The following is an 18,764-nucleotide window of genomic DNA, read 5'->3' as shown; positions in this document are numbered from 1 at the left end:
CACAGCCATACTCTCTGTTCCCCTGCAATGCACCCAGCAATAATTGCAGGAAAAAAGGGTGACGTGGGAGCTGCTAAGGCAACTGTACTATATAGAGGACCTCATGATACTGGGGTGATCTTTCTGTGATCAGTTAAAAGGGCTTTAGGGCAGCATTGTGCCAAAGTATCCATACTACGCTTTCCTAACGTGCCTGAGGATCGGACATCGGAATCTAGTTTCCTTAGCAGAAATGTTTATTTTTAAGAGCAAATGCACAGTCATGTGTCTTTAAAATAAAATAACCCCTTTATTTCAGATAGAGTTTTTATGCGTACTAACAGAGACCAGCTAGTGGCCAATCTTTCAGTGAACATAACCGAGCTCTTAAGAGAATGTTTTTGTTTATGAACTTAAAGACCATTCTCATCAACAAAAATAAAATGAAGCATTGATAATAAAGATTAGGAAGATACTATTAAAATTTACGTTCCTTTAAAAAATTGACTATAATTTTGTAAGTGTGAAGAAGCAAAGCTATTTAACCAAACACTAATGAGCAATACAGAGCACTGAGCGGTTAACAGAAAACCTAACCTAAATTAAGAAAAGCTTCAACACAACAACTTGGCAACAAAAGTGCATGTGGTTTGTATACATACCACATGCATACACACACACACATATATTCTTTAATGTAGTCCAACAGTGTGAGTAATGGTCTCACTGCATCTCCCTAAAAGGAGATAAGATAACATAAAAGCCTACAGGGAGATTTTTCAAAGGCACAAATGGGAGTTAGACAGCCAAATCCCATTGACTTTCAGCAGGAATTGGATACTTAACTGCCCTTTGCGCCTCTGTAAACCTTCCCTTAGGTCTTCATCTTCCGTGCAATTACTGCCAGTGGAAAATTATCAAAAACCACCCAGACCAGTACTGGCACTGCTACACTAGGAGCAGAAGAAGCAAGAAAAATACAACTTGGGAGCCAAGGCTAGGCAACTCAAGTACTAGCAGGTATTGGTGCTATTCTGGAGAGGTGTAAGTTTCTCACTACAGTTTATAAACTACTTGATGAAGGGTTTGGATTATATTCTCTTCTTTACTCTACTAAAACAATGAGGAGTACGGTGGCACCTTAAAGACTAAAGATTTATTTGGGCATACGCTTTTGTGGGTAAAAAACCCACTTCTTCAGATGCAAGCCCATGTTTTTTACCCACAAAATATGCCCAAATAAATCTGTGTTAGTCTTCAAGGTGCCACCGCATTCCTCGTTATTTTTGTGGATACAGACTAAGACGGCTACCCCTCTGATTCTTTACTCAGGCTCTTCGCCTAAACAACTTAGAAAACCTTACTCATGCCACAAGGAGGTATGTCTGCTGGGAAGTCGCCTTCCCCTCTTGCCATCACCTCCAGTCCAATGTCTCCTGGAGCTTTAATCCTTAACTGGGCCTTCAGAAAGGGCCAGGTAGCCACTTCCCCAGCAACTACTTTCAGGGAGCTACCTGGTGCAACCACTGACCCTTCTGCTCCCAGAAAGCTATTGGGGAAATGTATCTGTGAATTAACAGTTAGATTCAAGTCTGGGCAGTGGTTGGGCTTGATCCTTGACCCAAACTGGTTCACCCATCCCTAATTATTAGGAAACATATATGGCACAATCTAACAAGGTACATACAGTGTGCTGCAATTTGTTTTTTTCTTCTTCTCTTATTTAGTAAATCGAAAAGCAGAGACAGTTTTAGGATATGCCCACTGGGGTTTGATCTATTCTGATTCCTCTTTTGCCTCAAGGCAAATTGCCTTCTCAGTAACTGTTTGGAAAGGTCATCTTTCTTTATGAAGCTTGTGTTCAAAGATAATACCCTATCCAAGAAGCAGCTCTTTTAGACACTGATTCAGCAAAGAAATTAAGAACATAAACCCATCCCTATTCAGCAAAGCACTTAGACATGTGCTTAACTTTAAACACGGTTAAGTTTGACTTCAATGGAACTTGAGCATGTGGTTATGTGCTTTGCTGAATCAGGAGCTTGGGGGCAGCTTTCTCAAAAGTATTTAAATGCCTAAAGATGCAGGTAGGGCCCTAGCAGCATTTTCAAAAGCACCTAAGCAGGTTGGGCACCCAACTCCCATTGAAATGTATAGCAGTACGTCTACTGGAGGTTTGCACCAGTGTATCTACATCAGTGCAAAATCTCTGGTACAGACAGGGACTAGGCTATTTTGTGACTCTGTTTACATGACACTCAGCTTTGTGATTATGTTTTGTATACAGTAAACAAGCGTTTGAGACTCAAAATGCTGAACACATTCTGGGCTTGATTCAGTACTGTAGGTGAGAGTAAATGTGGGTGAATAGTGTTTACCCACTTCTCATTTGGGTAATATGGACTCTTGTTTAGGTTTGTTTAGTTTACCCACTTATTTTTTTACCACTATACCACTGGCTTGATCCTGCACTCTTATGGTCATCATTTGTTTCTATTAGTGCCGACTATGTGCTAGGCCAGGGGTGGCCAACCTGAGCCTGAGAAGGAGCCAGAATTTACCAATGAACATTAGCAAAGAGCCACAGTAATATGTCAGCAGCCCCCCATCCGCTAACCCCCTCCAGCCCCCAGTGCCTCCCACCCACTGGCAGCCCCGCCAATCAGCACCTCCGTCTCCCACCCACCACAATCAGCTGTTTTGCAGTGCGCAGGAGGCTCTGGTGGGGAGGGGGGAGGAGTGAGGGCATGGCAGGCTTGGCAGAAGGGGTAGGGGCTCTGGGGGAAGGGGTGGAGTGGTGGCAGGACCTGGGGCAGAGCAGGGGGTTGAGCGTGAGCACCCCACAGCACACTGGAAATTTAGCATCTGTAGCTCCAGCCTCGGAGTCAGCGCCTATGCAAGGAGCCACATATTAACCTCTGAAGAGCCGCATGTGGCTCTGGAGCCACAGGTTGGCCACCCCTGTGCTAGGCGCTTTCCAAACATAATAGGGGGCCCAGTCCCTGACCCAGGGAGCTCAGAATCTAAATATAGACAAAAGGCAAGGAAAAGAGTACAAAAAAGTTGGTAGGGGGGCAAAGTGGTCTTTGGCCATGGCCTGGTAAGAAAGTTAATGGCTCCAGTTTATCCTTCTACAGGTATTGACAGTTACTCCCCAAATATGTCAGTGTAATCAGCTGGCTTCCTGCTAGTGCCACAGCAGAAGGGGATTTGAATTCAAAGAGGGGAGTAGCCTTGCTCTTGAGCTTTTTTTGATTTTGCCTGAGTAGGGAGTTCAGGATCAACCCCTTATACAGCACTTTTCACAGTTGTCAAGTCCCTCTGTAACCAGCCAGAGACAAACCAAATACAACCTCCAAGTAACTAAAAAGAACTAGGATAACAAAACACTTGAGGGAGAGATTTTCAAAAGTCACAAGGAAGAGGTAAGCACCCAACTCCCGTTAAAAGTCAATGATAGTTGGACACAGCTCCCATTTGTGACTTTGCAAATCTTCCCCAAGTCATAGTAGTATGGCCTGCTTAATTTACTGATTCTCAGATCTGTTATTCCTTCCGTACGCACAAATCCCAGTGGCATGACTGGGAGGTATGCTCATATATCACAACAATAGACCCTATCTGAGAATCAGGAAACTAAGCAAGCACCATAATATGATTTAAGAGATTCCTTTAGTCTAGTTAATTTTAGCTGGCTCTATTGGCATTGTTTCTGGAAGGATTTTTCATATTATAAGGGAACCTTGGTACTTATACAGGTGAGGTATCAATTAATACCATGGAAATCATTAAAATAAGATATAAACATCTTAAAAATACTAAAAATAATCCAACAGGTTATAATATTGAATAGAGGGTATATTAGTATGTAGAATATCTCACTTTAAGTTTACAACTCAGTGCTGTATATTTTGGCTATATACCATGAAACAGAACTCCTCAAACATAGCCAGGTTTGTGGAGAGCAAATAGATTACTGTTTTCAGCATTCACAGCAAAAGAGGTTATTGTATTGGTTCTGGACATTGGTAAATAAATCTGCCATAGCAGGTTTAACACCCAGTCAGCCGTTTTAGAATTAAAATAGGAGTTCTTTACACCTTCTTGTATTTCATGGCTAACCATTTTAAGAAACAAAACCCATACTGTTGTCTCAGTTATTGAGGACTGAGACAGCTTTTTCTTACAGTAGAGACAGATGATTTGTAGTGAGATGGTCATTCAAATCAAGCAAAGAAAACCAGGCTCTACAGAGAAATGGCAAATGTTTAAATAAACAAAGACTGAAGAAATATGGTAGCAGGTCCTTTCCTTATTTTATTTAGCATGTAAAATTCAGAATGTAGAGGAACACTACTGGGTGTTGATTTCTTCTTGGATGCAAAGACATTTCTTCACAACCAATTAAGTTCATCCCTGTGCAAAAGACCAGCATAAAACCTATGCCTCACATAAATCTCACGTAAGCCCGCAAAATAAAACTTTAAATGCTAGAGAGGCCTTGTGCTGCACAAAATGAAAAGTTTCCTAAGAGCAGCATTTCCTCAACAGGCCCAGTCTATTCATTTATCACATTGCCCCACAGTGAGAGATCATTTGTTTGGATTGTTCTCCAGTGTTTGTTTGTTTGTTTTAGGAACACTATAATATTCTTCTTAATTTTCATTCAGGTCCTTTGTTGAAAATGCTCTGGTCATAAAGAGGATGGTGACCGATTGTTCTCTATGTCCACATGAGCTAGGAAAACAAGTAATCTTAATCTGCAGCAAGGAAGATTTAGGTTAAAAATTAGGAAAAAATTCTGACTATAAAAATAGTTAAGCACTAGAATAGATTACCAAGGGAGGCTATGGAATTCCCATTCCTGGAGGTTTTTAAGAACAGGTTATACAAACATCTGTCAGGGATGGTCTAGTAGTATACTTGATTCCACCTCAGCACCAGGGAGGACTAGATGACCTCTTGAGGTCTCTTCCAGTCCTACATTTGTATGATTCTGTGATTCAATACTTGGTTTCTTTTATCTATCTCATTATATACAAATCACTTGCATCCACTGGCCACATTAGAGATCATTAGCAGGATGAGCATAACAACGAGATTTCTTTAGCCTTACCTTGATTATACTTTTTACTTTTGAACTTGAAATCGTGAACCTTGTTAATGTACTGTTTAATAAAGTAAAAAATACACACAAACCTTATATAAACTGTCAATTGTCTGGAGTGGCTCAGGTACCAACCTCAGGGCAGAATGTTACAAAGCAGGGTACACAAACCCCAAATTGGTTGCGAGTTTTATACTTAACCTTGATCAACCAAGTATCCAGTATAAACTCCTCAGCCTAACCATGGAGTCACAGTCCCCCTGGGTACTCTGATATATCTTGCCACCCAGGTAAGCTTGCCTTTGTGATAGATGGTCCCTTACACCAAAGTTCAGGTTACTCCCAGTCCAAAAGGACCAGTCACTTACCCCAGGTCAATTGCACCTTAGATCCTACACAAAGACAATGCTTGTAGCCAATCCTATAATAAATTAAGATTTATTAACTATGAAAAAGAAATGAGTTATTTACAACTTTAAAACAAGTAAACACACACACACATAATGACTTACAGTCTTAGGTTCCAAAAGATAATATATGCAAGCTCTATAAATCCTCCAGGGCTAAGCTAGGCTAAGGGGCTGGGCTCCCTTGCCTTAAGCTTAGAAATCTTGCTCTCCCAAAATTCAAGCAGCATAGAGGCCCAGTTTCTTCTTGTCAGGGATTTTTACTCCCTTCCCACAGAGTTCAAGGTGATAGGACAAGTCTTCATGCAGGGCTGCTCTTCATGGTGTGGAGGGAGCAATCAACAAAGTCTTTGCCCTTTGATGTTTCACAGTGGCTCATTTGGTTTCAGTGGGCCTTCTTGTGTGCAGGACCTAACACATTCTGTAGGAAGCCAGCGTTAACATTAATTAATGCGTCTTTCCTGATTGGTGAGTTACAGTGGTTTACAATTCAAACACTTAAAATAAATAAATAAATAAAAAATAAATAAATAATTTATTTTTTTATTTTTTTATTTAATATCTGTACTCCATGTTATAAGGTTATATTAAGTGAGATTAATACATGCAGCATCCCACAAGCATTTAATAAAGTCTAAACACATTTTTATAAATCTAATACCTATTTAATATAATACTAACACATAGGTGAGCCAGACTGGTTTCCAACTATGCATTCTTCAGTGTTCAGTTGGAGCCTAGGGGCACAACTCTTTTTTTGTTGGACAATGCCAGTTTGTTGAAACCAAAATTTTGTAGGAACCTACCAGTTTTGACAAAACTTTCATAGGGAAAAGATTTCTCAGGTCCAGGATGGAATTTCTAGTCAAAACCAGAGAGCGAAAGAGACCCACCCCAGAACAGCCTGGTGTTCAGAGAACGCAGCTGGAAGATGCTGGTTCAAGTCCCTGATCTGCCTGATTCAAGTGAGTAATCTGACCACCAGGCTATTGGCTATTCGGGATGGGGGTGAGTCTCTCTCTCTCTCGCTCTTTGTTTATCTCCGTTTTATCTTCATGTGCAATGAGAAAATTGTGAAATCACAAAATGGGAAAACAGTTCCCTGCCAAGTTCTGAGGTTAGGGTGAGAATTGGGATTCTGGCTGGAGTTCAGGGAGGGCTCCAGAGGTGGTGTGTGGTGTGGTGTGTGTGAGAGAGAGAAAGGACATGCAGGGAGGGCTCTGGTGGTGGTGATATGTGGAGAAAATGGGCAGGGAGGTCTCATAGGGGATGGGTAGAGATGTGGGGGGGGGTCTTTACCTGGGCACTGAGCAGATGCAGCTCCAATTCACCACGTTCCAAGGCTTCAGGTTCCCAGTCCCCTGGGAGCCAGGGAGCTCTGCCAGTCCCACTGCAGCCCCTGGTCTCTCTGGAGAGTCTTTTCCACAGGTCTCCTCCTGCCCTGGTCTCACAACTCCTTCCTCTTGGTTAAGGAATTCCACAGCCCACCTCCTTAGGGTTGTGCCATGATTCGAGCAGGCTCCCCCAACCCACCAGTCTCTGGGTTCTAGCCCTGTTCCACAGAGGCTCTTTTTGGTCCTTAGACTCCCTTTGATTCTGGGGCCCCACAGCCCTCCTCCTTTGTGCTGGCTGGGCTGTGATTCAGGAAGGTTTCCCTAACCCACCAGTCTCCATTCTGTTTCCCATGCCAGGGAGTCTCTCTCCTGAGTTGATTCAATGGAACAAGGTGTCATAACTATAAAGGGAAGGGTAACAGCTCTCCTGTGTACAGTACTAAAATCCCTCCTGGCCAGAGACTCCAAAATCCTTTTACCTGTAAAGGGTTAAGAAGCTCGGGTAACCTGGCTGACACCTGACCCAAAGGACCAATAAGGGGACAAGATACTTTCAAATCTTGGGGGGGGGGGAAGGCTTTTGTGTGTGCTCTTTGTTTTAAGGGGTTGTTCGCTCTTGGGACTGAGAGGGACCAGCCATCAATCCAGGTTCTCCCCATCTTTCTAAACAAGTCTCTCATATTTTAAACTTGTAAGTAAAAAAGCCAGGCAAGGCATCTTAGTTTTACTTTGTTTTCTCAACTTGTAAATGTACCTTTTACCAGAGTGTTTATCTTTGTTTGCTGTACTTTGAACCTAAGACAGAGGGGGGTCCTCTGAGCTCTTTAAGTTTGATTACCCTGTAAAGTTATTTTCCATACTGATTTTACAGAGATGATTTTTACCTTTTTCTTTAATTAAAAGCCTTCTTTTTAAGAACCTGATTGATTTCTCCTTGTTTTAAGATCCAAGGGGGTTTGGATCTGTATTCACCAGGAGTTGGTGAAAGGAAGGAGGGGGGAAGGGTCAATTTCTCCTTGTTTTACGATCCCAGGAGTTTGGATCTGTATTCACCAGGGAATTGGTGAGAGGTTTCTAAAAGCTTCCCAGGGTAGGGAATGGTGGCAGCGGACCAGAACTAAGCTGGTAGTTAAGCTTAGAAGTCCTCATGCAGGCCCCCACACTTGTACCCTAAAGTTCAAAGTGGGGATACAGCCTTGACACAAGGATTGGCTGCCTTTGGGCCCCTTAAGGCGGCAGATTACCCTCTTACAGTGAACCACTTCCAACAAGCTCACATGCCATCAAAGATACACATACCACAGTCTGGGAACCTCTGTGCTAAATTAAAGAACACATACTAACAGAAATCTTTTCCCCACGTGTGGACTGTGATCAAATCTTCTCTTAACTTTCTCTTGGTCAATCTAAATAGATTGAGCTTTTTTCTTCTCTTGCTATGTTTTCCAGACCTCAGACCATTCCTGTACCTCTTGTCTGAATTAGGGCTGTCAATTAATCGCAGTTAACTCGTGCAATTAACTCAAAAAAATGAATCACCATAAAAAAATAATCGCAATTAATTGTAGTTTTAATCGGACTGTTAAACAACGGAATACCAATTGATATTTATTAAATATTTGGATGTTTTTCTACAGTTTCATATATATATTGTATTCTGTGTTGTAATTGAAATCAAAGTGTATATTTTTGATTACAAATATTTGCACTGTAAAAATGATCAGAAATAGTATTTTTCAATTCACCTCCTACAAGTACTGTAGTGCAATCTCTTTGTCCTGAAAGTGCAACTTACAAATGTAGAATTTTTTTTGTTACATAACTGCACTCAAATACAAAACAATGTAAAACTTCAGAGCCTACAAGTCCACTCAGTCCTACTTTTTGTTCAGCCAACTGCAAAGACAAACAACTTTGTTTACATTTACAGGAGCTCATAGAATCATAGAATATCTGGGTTTGAAGGGACCTCAGGAGGTCATCTAGTCCAACCCCCTGCTCAACGCAGGACCAATCCCCAACTAAATCATCCCAGCCAGGGCTTTGTCAAGCCTGACCTTAAAAACCTCTAAGGAAGGAGATTCCACCACCTCCCTAGGTAATCCATTCCAGTGCTTCACCACCCTCCTAGTGAAAAAGTTTTTCCTAATATCCAACCTAAACCTCCCCCACCGCAACTTGAGACCATTACTCCTTGTTCTGTCATCTGGTACCTCTGAGAACAGTCTAGATCCATCCTCTTTGGAACCCCCTTTCAGGTAGTTGAAAGCAGCTATCAAATCCCCCATCATTCTTCTCTTCTTCAGACTAAACAATCCCAGTTCCCTCAGCCTCTCTTCATAAGTCATGTGCTCCAGCTACCAATCATTTTTGTTGCCCTCCGCTGGACTCTTTCCAATTTTTCCACGTCCTTCTTGTAGTGTGGGGCCCAAAACTGGACACAGTACTCCAGGTGAGGCCTCACCAATGTCGAATAGAGGGGAATGATTACGTCCCTCGATCTGCTGGCAATGCCCCTCTTGAGATAATGCTGCCCTCTTCTTATTTACAATGTCACTAGAAAGTGAGAATAGGCATTTGCATGTCAGTCACTTTTGTAGCTGACATTGCAAGGTATTTACGTGCCAGATATGCTAAATATTCGTATGTCTCTTCATGCTTCAGCCACCATTCCAGAGGACATGCTTCCGTGTTGATGACGCTCATTAAAAAATGAGTTAATTATATTTGTTACTGAACTCCTTGGGGGAGAATTGTATGTCCCGTGCTCTTTTTTACCCACAATCTGCCATATAATTCATGTTATAACAGTCTCGGATAATGATCCAGCACATGTTCATTTTAAGAACACTTTCAATTCAGATTTCACAAAATGCAAAGTAGGTACAAATGTGAGATTTCTAAAGATAGCTACAGCACTCAACCCAAGGTTTAAGAATCTGAAATGCCTTCCAAAATCTGAGGGGGGCGAAGTGTGGAGCATGCTTTCAGAAGTGTTAAAAGAGCAACACTCTGCTGCAGAAACTACAGAACCCAAACCACCAAAAAAGAAAATCGACCTTCTGCTGGTGGCACCTGACTCAGATAATGAAAATGCGTTGGTCCGCACTGTGTTAGATGGGTATCGAGCAGAGCCCATCATCAGCATGGATGCATGTCCCCTGGAATGGTGGTTGAAGCATGAAGGGACATATGAATCTTTAGCACATCTGGCATGTATATATCTTGCGACGCCGGCTACAACAGTGTCATGAGAACACCTGTTCTCGCTTTCAGGTGACATTATAAACTAGAAGCTGGCAGCATTATCTTCTGCAAATGTAAACAAACTTGTTTGTCTGAGCAATTGGCTGAACAAGAAGTAGGACTGAGTGGACTTGCAGGCTCTAAAATTTTACATTGTTTTATTTTTGAATGCAGTTTTTTTTGTACATAACTCCACATGTGTAAGTTCAACTTTCATGATAAAGAGATTGCACTACAGTACTTGTATTAGGTGAATTGAAAAATACTATTTCTTTTGTTTTTTTACAGTACAAATACTTGTAATAAAAATAAATATAAAGTGAGCACTGTACACTTTGTATTCTGTATTGTAATTGAAATCAATATATTTGAAAATGTGGAAAACATCCAAAATATTTAAATAAATGGTATTCAATTATTGTTTAAGAATGTGATTAATTGCGATTAATTTTTTTAAATCACTTGACAGCTCTGGTCTGAACCCTTTCCAATTTTTCAAAATCCTTTTTGAATTGTGGCCAAAGAACTGGACACAGTATTTGGTAATGGTCTCAGTAATGCCATATAGAGAGGTAATACCACTTGCCTACTTCCACTGGATGTTTCCTTAATTAAACATCCAAAGATAATGTTTGCCTTCTCAGCTACAGCATCACACTGGCAGATCATGTTCTGTTGATTATCTAGCATGAGCTAGTGTCACTGCATTCTAGGATACTGTCTCATCTTGTAAGTGTGACCTATATTTTGTTCCTAGATGTATGACCTTACATTTGGCTGTATTGAAATGTTGTGCAAAGGAACCCACCTTACCAGTCTATCCTGGTGTAACTGACCTACCCCATTCCACCGATTTGTGTGTCATCTTCATATTTTACCAGCAATGATTTCATATTTGCTTTCAGAGCATTGATGCAGATAATGAATAGCATTAGGATGAAACCAGATCCCTGCAGTATCCCAATAGAAATACCCCATTGTATGACGCTTCCCCATTTACAATTAGTTTTTGAGATCTATAATAATACATTATTTTTTATTTTTAATCAGAATGTCATGTCGGACCAACAGCTTACGTACCTGGCACAACAAAGCATGCCAGAGGGGTATGATTTGTAAAGTGCATTAGTGCTATGCGCCGTCTATTTGTTAACATAAACTAGGTACCTCTTAGAGTGCACCAGCAGGGCTACACAGAGCGGTTAGAGCACAACATATTAGAGAGCTTTACAAATCACACCCCTCTAATGTGGTTTGCCAGCATCTTGTACACAAGCCTCAAATCAAATGACTTACATAAGTCAGTTACATGAACAAGTTACTTCTATCAGCCAAACTTGAGATACCAAAAGATAACCCCAGAACCTATTTTCCATAAAACTATGCTACCATCTTCTAATTCTTTACATATCCCATATCAGCCTTTTCATTGATTTTGCCCAGGATCAATGTCAGGTTAATCTGCCTATAGTTTCCCAGGTTATACCATTTACCCTTTTCAAATATTGGTACATTCGCATTTTTCCAGTCTTGTGGAACTCTCCCCATGTTCCGAGATTTGTTAAAAAAATAATTAATGCCTCAGAACTCCTGAGTCAATTCTTTTAATACTCTTGGGTGCAAGTTACCTGGCCCTGCAGATTTAAAATTGTTTAGTTGCTGTTTAACATCCTCCCTAACTACTGATAGAACAAAAAGATTCCATTATTACTGTAATACATCATCCTGCTTCTTTCCAAATTTGTTGAATACTTCTACCTTGTCTGCATCATAATTGATAATTTTACCATTCTTGTGTAATAGCTAATCCATACAATTGCTAGGATTTAGATTGTTCCTGGTATATTTAAATAATTTCTTCTTATTGTTCTTAACCCTATTGGCCATAGATTTTTCACTGATATCTTTAGCCTCCTTTTTCAGCTGTCTGCATTTCCTAACTGCTGATGTGTACTCATTGCTATCAGGTTCCCCATTCTTCCATTTATGTATTGTATTTTTTTTTATTGCTGCCCCTTTAACTCTTCCCTCTGAACAAGGATTTTTTTTTAGCCAAAGAAGTTTCTTTTGTGATTGTGAAATTATGTGTGGAGGGGGTTGAGGCAAACTGTGCATCTAATAAAGTATTTTTAAACAATTTCCCATTATTCATATTTTTATGTTTAAATATTTCCTCCCACTCTATCTGGCTCAGGATTGTTTTCAGCTTTGGAAAACTGGGTTTTAAAAGTGCCAAATATATATTACTGGATTGGACTATATTCTTTTTGCACAGAGCAAATGAAAATAGTTTGTGATCACTCACACCTACGCAAGGTCTAATATAGAATTATCCCAAGTCAGTTACAATACTCTGTTAGAAAGTTTTCTATATTTTTTAGAAACTCAAAGGATGTTTTACCATTGGCATCATGAGGACCTCCAGCATATGTCCCCCAGACTGAAATTCCCCTGATGATGCAATTTTTCTTTCTACACATTGAAGATGGATGTTTAACAAGCTGCTCATCCTGTTCCTTCATTAGATTTGGTGGTCAATAGCAGCCTCCCAACAATACCCCATTTTGTGATTTATCAGTTAGAACATTGAGCCATAAGGATTCCATGTCCTGGCCCTCTAAATTGCCAGTAACTCTAATGGTATCTCTTGTGTGGCGTGTCCCTCATGCCTCTTCTGCCTAGTCTATTGTTCCTAAATGGAATGTATCCAGTGATTTTAACATTCAGCCATGTGAATCATCCCGCCAGATTTGTAGTGTCCAGCTCCTGTAACACAAGTGACATCACCTGTAGTGCTCTCACAAGTGTTTGTGGTCTTGAGAATGGTGGTTGCTAGGTAATTCTGCTTGCAAAATGTCCACCTTCCAAGAGGTTCCACTGAAACTTAAAGTAGAAAATATTATCCTAATACTGTTCATCTGGCTAATTGGTCTGCTTTGAGCCAGAACTTAAAAAAACCCAGACCTTATATTTTGCTGATGCTGCCCCCGAAAGCCACGGTTATACCTACAAGTATCAGAATATTGGTGCAATGTGTTTGCTTTTTAAAAAAAACATGTGACATTATTGAAACTCACACATGCACCTAGCAATTATTGGGAGACTCAAGGATCTCGTTGTAATGTATAGAACCATAGGCGCCGGCTTCCTCCGGGCCCAGGGGGGTGCTCAACCCCCCGCTCCACCCCAGGCCTCAGCCCTGGAGCACCCACGGAGTCGGTGCCTATGTATACAACAAACTCATTCAAGTGTAAAGTCAGCTAGGAAAACATGGAAAGATAAATAGCTTCATTCTCCCAACATGTCCTGACCAGGTTCTGATACTGGTGTTATATAATCATACCTATGAGACTATGTGTATATACTGGGTACATAACCCGACCATTCAGAGCAGTACACATTTGCATAATAGTGTCATAATTATCCACAAGGGGGAGCAGGAGGGTAACTTGTTTCCAGTAAGACTACTATAGGGGTTTCAAGCCTGCATAGTTAAAGGTAAGGTATTTGAGAGCTGGGAACTGTGTGAGGCTACACATTTCTCACCACTATTTCATAGAACAAGGTGCTGAAACTCTGTGTAAGCTTTCAACTGGCCTGAAGAAGCTGTTTTTCCTGTCACTCCCTAGTTTGATCTTACGCTGCACTTGATTCATTTTATGTGGAAGGGCCTTGTCTCAAGTCCTTAGGGTATAATAATTTGAAGATTTTTATAATCTTCCTATATTCAGAAGAAGTCATAATGAGGACAGAGGTTTTTATTTCAGTGTAGGTTATATAATAGAAGGGTTGGGGTGAAAGGATATTGATGTACAATAGAAGCTGTTAAAGAAATTATGAAGCTCCAGTTTTCAGATTTTTTCCAGGAGTGTAATTTATCTAGATAATGTGTTCATGTTACAAGCTGGATGGTATATCTGGGAGAGGAGTGGTCTCATTTCCTACTAGGAACAGGTAAGTATCAGACTAGTGTATTCCTAGGGAATGCAAACAACAGATTCAAAGGATATTAAAAATGTTTTTTTTTTATTGTCACAGTACAGTACCAGCAATTGCAATTAGAATCCCTTCTCTAAATGCTAATAGAACCAAAAAATAAGTACTCAAAAGGCTCAAGCTAAGGGAGCTTCAGATCTAGTTCAAACACAAAAAAAGGCCCATTGCAATGGGGGAGGGGAGGGAATCAGATACTGGTCTGGTAGCAGAACGTGTGTCATGCTTCATTTAAAATAAATTTCTGGTCCTTATTTAGAGAGCACTAGGAAAAGACAGCTAGCAAAGCTAAAAGGAAAATGTCACAGCTGGACCCAAAGTTCTGAGGCAAACACAGAAGTTCTAATTATATTTAGAGTTTAATGTGCAAAATATCTTGGTTCAGCTACCAGCTAACAACAAATCTTTTCAAAGGCTAGTGTATTGTAATGAGAGGATGGCAGAAGGGAGTGCTGTGAATGAATGATCTGGGATTTCTTATGGGGCAAATGTACTGGAAAATATTTTAATTAGGATTCAGCACTGGGTCATTAATACCCATGTGACCAATGAAAGGAATGGAAAAAAATTCTACATGGCCTTTCTTTCAGTCAGCCAATCCTAACTCACCAAATATCTTATGCAACAACTTTGTGATCCACCGTTGCCCTTAAAAATGCAGCACTGTGAACTTGCATAATGGTACAATGATGCAATGAAGAGCTATAGCCCAGTTCTTCTATCTTCGGGTGCAATGTTATTTTGTATTAATTCCTCACAAGGAAGTATAATTGCAAAGACATCATAACTGTTAATGCTGCAAAATACTTTCCATTCTAACCACACACACACACACACAAACTTACACGTCATAGAAGAAGAAAAAAATCATCCCTTGGGCTGAAGTTTTCCCAAGCTGGGTCTCAGGGTGGGGGGGGGGGAGAAAGGTGAACTGTGTATTTGTATCAAGTCAGAGGTAAACCCCTTCTGTCGTTTTTTAATTATGGGAGACTAGGAAAAATGCTTCTCTCTGTAAAAATATTCAAGCTATGTGTCACATATGGCACAATCAGAGACTGAAGTCTAAAGCACAGCATGGACATAATCCTCACTGAGGAGTAGCATTTGGTTCTATACTGGGTTCTGCTTTGACAAAGTTAGGAACATTTGCAAACTGTATGTGCAGGTGGTTTGTTGGTTAAGTCTGTAGATGCCCATTGTCCTACCCATGCCTCCTCAGAGGCTCCGCTAGGCTGGGGACAGGGCAGCTACAAGGCATCCAGGGCCAGCTCCAGGGTTTTGGCCGCCCCAAGCAGCCAAACAAACAAACAAACAAAAAGCCGTGATCGCGATCGGCGGCGGCAATTCGGCGGGAGGTCCTTTGCTCTGAGCAGGAGTGAGGGACCGTCCACCGAATTGCCGCCGAACAGCTGGACGTGCCGCCCCTCTCCGAAGTGGCCGCCCCAAGCACCTGCTTGGTAAGCTGGTGCCGGCCCCGACGGCATCAGAGCAGGGAGCATCTCTGGAGTATGTCGGAGATGTACACTCCTGTGTGGGACCCTGTGTGCCAGCCTACAGGGATAATTCGAGCTGGGGAAGGCAATGGGAAAAATGGGGAAGGGGGAGTTGAGAGTGTTTGCTGATGCCAAGATCTTCCTTTCACTACCCATTTCACAGAGACTGCACGGAGGCTATTACACCTCAGAAGTGTGGGAAGAGAAAATTCCTCCCCTCACCCTGGTGGAGCAGAGCAGTGCACAGCCCAGCAGAGCAGACAACTGACCCTGGCTCTCCTGAGTTGCAGGGTAGGGCCCTAACCACTAGATCCTCTTTCCTCTCCCACTCCCCCCAATAGCTTTTTTCTTTTTATACCCCATCCCCTCAGAGTTAAATTTGAATCCACCATTGTCTGCAGCTTGGTTTAAGATTAGAAGGGGTGGAGCGGGAAATAAAACGACAGACTGATTGTAATGGCACTGATCAAAACATTCTTTGACAAATTTTTTTTGAAAGGAGGGGGCAGGCTGGGAGCTGTATGAGGATATTCATGTTCCTCTCTGATACTACAGGAAAACATTTGTAGCAACTCTCATTCTTACGAGACTATTACTTTGCTGGGGCCATTGAGAGCTGGAATTACCTGTCACATACAAGTTAGACAAAGCCAGGAACTAGAATCACTATACAAAAATGTAACACATACAAATGGAGGCCCAGATTCTCAGCTGTGCTCCAGGAGCACTGGGCACAGCTGGGAATGAGGGGGTGTGCGTGTGACAAAGTGCTGGGTTTGTGCCAGCCTGGTTCAAAACGGCACTCATGGCTGACAGCCCCTTGGCTCCATTCCAGCCCCCAGGGATCAACAGGGCAAAAGGATGCACCAGCCCCACATGAGGGGCTGCAGAAGGCCTGGCATAGGAGTGTGAACAAAATGACTGATTTTGCAATGAATTACAGCAAGATTATCTAAAGGTAAGTACCTCTGTTTGCTTAAATTCATTCACATTTAGTAGGCATATGCTTCATTAGTGTTCATGCCAAACATTTATTTCCACCCGGATTTTGTTAAGAAAACAAGTACTAATTTGACATTCCAGAAAACATTACTCTGTATTGCAGAAGCAGTTAAGCTGGGAATAACAAAAGGGCAGCTTGGAATTTTCTTTGATATTAACTGAGTGCATTTGATTCTTACCTGCAGACCTGGGGATCTGGTCAAGGATAACTAAAAACTTTCCACTCTCAAAAAGTCCTGGATTCTTTAAAGATTCATGCCTCATCTTGCAAGCCAGACAGCATCGCAATTACCATAAGTTCCTCTTCAGAATACTGCAGTATTTTTCAATGCACTTTAGGACAGTTCTTCACTTTTAAACAACGTAAGCAGGAAGGTCTCCATGAACAGTGAGACTAGGCCAGTATTCCCCTACGCAGACACATGAGTTCCACAACTCACCTGGGGCATGTGTACACTACAATTTGTAATTGGGTTCTAGCATGGGTTAATTAATAAGATTGCAAATTATAGCATGCACAAGCCTTTGGTTCTTATATTGCTCCAAGCATCTTTCTGCAATTTAATCAGATTTTAGATGTTTCTGTGTTAATTTTCTGTATTGAATTTTTCAGATCGTTTCTCTTTTCTAATGCACCAGGCTGTGACCTGCTTAGCTTCTAGCTCCCGGAATTTTCTTATCTTCATTCTTCATGATCAGCTGTCATCATTAGCACATCTTACCATTTTTGTTGCTTTTCAATCTTTTGTTTTAGCTTCAGGGGGATGTGACCAGAATGAAAGCAATACTGTTTTATCATATTTGTCCTTAGTTAGACCCCAATTCAGCAAAGCACTTAGCCACTTGTAGTATATTCTTAAGACCCACTGAAGTTAAGATTTGGAGGGCCTCTAATTCACAAATATGCAGGATATAATGAAAAAAATTATTTTAGTCTTATTGTCTGGAAGCTAGAATCACTCACTAGCTTCATTAGAAGACAGCATATTTAGACTCCATTCATTAATACTTCTTTATATAGCATACAGTCAACCTGTGGAATTCATTCCTTCAGGAACAAAAATAAGAAATACGGTGGTAGGAGTTATTAAAGTAATGAATAATTTAATTACTAATAACATTTAAAGTTATGAACACAGAGTGATCTAATTAAATTTCATGCTTCAGGGTGCAAAATGATCCCATGCAGAGGACAGAATCTTCTACCACTGCTCACACCCATTTGAATAGCATTCCAGAATGAGCATTATTGGATTAAAGGCAAGAATATAGCTTCATTATTGGATTCCCCCCCGGCACCCATCTACCCCAGAAGCTTCAAGTATTGGCCATTACCACAAGCAGCACGTTAGACTAAGCCAACTTGTGTGCTGCTCAAGTAGCCAAATCTGTGTCCTCAAACATAATGAAACTGCTAGCACAGATACAGTCTGCGCATGTTTCTTTATGCTTAGTGACTATGAATGTAAGAGTTGAGCTATTTAGGCGTCTCAAAGAAGTTGCCAGATTTTCTAAGTACTCTGCACCTAACAGCTCCTACTCAGAATGAAGACTGGGGAGCATTTCTGAAAATCTGGCTGCATTTAGGTGCCTAAATAGCTCAGCTTTTTAGAAAACCCAGTCCCATTTGTGGTGCTGGCCTTAGTTATAAAAATCTGGCCCTTGGTGGTGGTGTTAGTTATCACATTTCAGATACCAGTGCAATATCAATGCTTTCCAAACACAGAGGAATATTTGGTTCCTGCCCTGAAGCTTTTACAATCTGGAAAGACAAAGAAAGGGGATGTAATGTACAAGTGATAAGGGTGAAGAGAAACACACATCTTGTTAGTTTTTAAAAAAAATTATACACTCTAAATTCCTCCTCCTCCTCCCTACACAATTCAGCCACTCATCTTTCTACCCACGCCAATTCCCAGGTTCACTTTTTATGTCTTTCCCATGGGCAACCTCTTCCCTTTTCTTCCTTTCTCCCCCTTAGATGCTGTTTTTATCTATTTATCTATCTAAAAGTGTGTGTGTGTGTGTGTGTGTGAGAGTGTGTGTGTGTGAGAGAGAGAGAGAGAGTGTGTGAGAGTGTGTGTGTGAGATCATTTTTTCCAAAGATCATTTTGCTGCTTTCCTTGAAACTTTTTATTAAGGCAAAGTTAAAATAAAACATTAATATACTTCATTGTACACTGCTTATTTGGGATCAGGTTAA

Source organism: Emys orbicularis, chromosome 2 (genome assembly GCF_028017835.1).
Source record: "Emys orbicularis isolate rEmyOrb1 chromosome 2, rEmyOrb1.hap1, whole genome shotgun sequence".
Classification (NCBI taxonomy): domain Eukaryota; kingdom Metazoa; phylum Chordata; order Testudines; family Emydidae; genus Emys; species Emys orbicularis.
The sequence above is the reverse complement of the archived record's forward strand: the minus strand, read 5'-3'. Positions refer to the sequence as shown.